The sequence below is a fragment of the Chrysochloris asiatica genome, unplaced genomic scaffold, assembly GCF_000296735.1.
Source record: "Chrysochloris asiatica unplaced genomic scaffold, ChrAsi1.0 scaffold00001, whole genome shotgun sequence".
In the NCBI taxonomy this organism is placed as follows: domain Eukaryota; kingdom Metazoa; phylum Chordata; class Mammalia; order Afrosoricida; family Chrysochloridae; genus Chrysochloris; species Chrysochloris asiatica.
Genome location: NW_006408519.1, coordinates 6,491,128 through 6,492,604, shown reverse-complemented (window position 1 = coordinate 6,492,604; position 1,477 = coordinate 6,491,128). Strand labels below are relative to the sequence as shown.

The 1,477-nt window shown below is 38.3% G+C and overlaps 1 pseudogene; it reads left to right on the top strand.

The window, feature by feature from the left end:
* Positions 1-426: 426 nt before the first annotated feature.
* On the top strand, positions 427-971 carry LOC102823239 (annotated as a pseudogene).
* Positions 972-1,477: the final 506 nt, after the last annotated feature.

Here is a 1,477-nt window from a genome sequence, read left to right as displayed (position 1 = left end):
TCAAGAGTTTGTGAATTACAGGAGCCCCCCACAGATTTCTCCCCTCCAGGTCCAACAACTGCACTAACTGTACTGTTTGCTTTTACAAACACTGCAATCCCACAATGCTCTGGAGACAACAGGCAATTTTAGCTTGCAAGAAGAAACAAGATAAAATGACTCAAATAAAAGACCAAGATGCAAAGCTAGAAAATGTTTCTGAGGAAGAAAAAGTAATGGAACTAAGGGAAAAATAATTCAAAAGAATGATAATTAGGTACCTTCATAGGATACATAGAAAGATTGAGGACAAAGGGAGAACATAATAGACACTTTAGAATAATTCAGGAAAACACTACAAGAATAAACAGACAGGCAGTTTCGCGCCAAGCTTCCTGGGTAATCCGGGTGTCCAGTGCGAGAGCAGAAGTGTTCACTGTTTCTGTCATGGTTTGTACACTCAGCTGCATCATCCCTGTGTCCCAGAACATGGGTATCAGCAAGAACGGAGACCCACCCTGGCCCCCACTCAGGAATGAATTCAAATATTTCCAACAAATGGCCACAATTTCTTCAGTGGAAGGTAAACAGAATTTGGTGATTATGGGTAGGAGGACCTGGTTCTCTCCATTCCTAAGAAGAATAGACTTTTGAAAGATAGAATTATATTGGTTCTCAGTAGAGAACACAAGGAACTTGCCAAAAGTCTGGATGGCGCCTTAAAACTTGTTGAGCAGCCAGAATTAGGGAATAAAGTAGACATAGCTTAGATAGTAGGAAGCAATTCTGTGTACAAGGATGTCATGAACCAGCCAGGCCACGTTAGACTATTTGTGACAAGGATCGTGCAGGAATTTGAAAGTGACACAGTTTTTCCTGAAACTGAATTAGAGAAGTACAATTTTCTTCCAGAATACCCAGGTGTTCTTTCTGATGTCCAAGAAGAGAAAGGCATTTAGTACAAATTTGAAGTACATGAAAAGAATGATTAATATGAAAACATCTCCTGATTTACTTCAAGTTGTTCTTGTCCTCTACAAAGAATTAACTATTTTAAACATTAGGAAAAAGATTTTGTTGGCTTTTGATCTGTGGATAATTGTTTCTAAGCAGTGTTTTTGTTTTTTCTTCCATGAGTTCTAAGTAGAATATCAGATATTGTTTGTACAACATTTCTTATTATAACTACCAAAATGTCTCTCCCTCACAGGCCAGGATTGGGTCTGTACTTTTGGGTCTGTACTTGCCTACGCATAGAGTTAGGCATGTCTGCTAAGATAGTCAAACGTGAGAGAGTCCCTGGTAACATAAGTTAACATCAAGGCCTATACAGAATAGGAATTAGATAGATTAAACCAAATGGTGGGATTCCATTACAAACAAAATGATTGCAGTTCAGGCTTTAAAAGAAAATTGTATCAAAATTGGACTGTGAGTTATCCTAGTGTATCTGGTAAAAGTTCTTTGCACGCTGATGGTATCAATGAATTGAGAACTC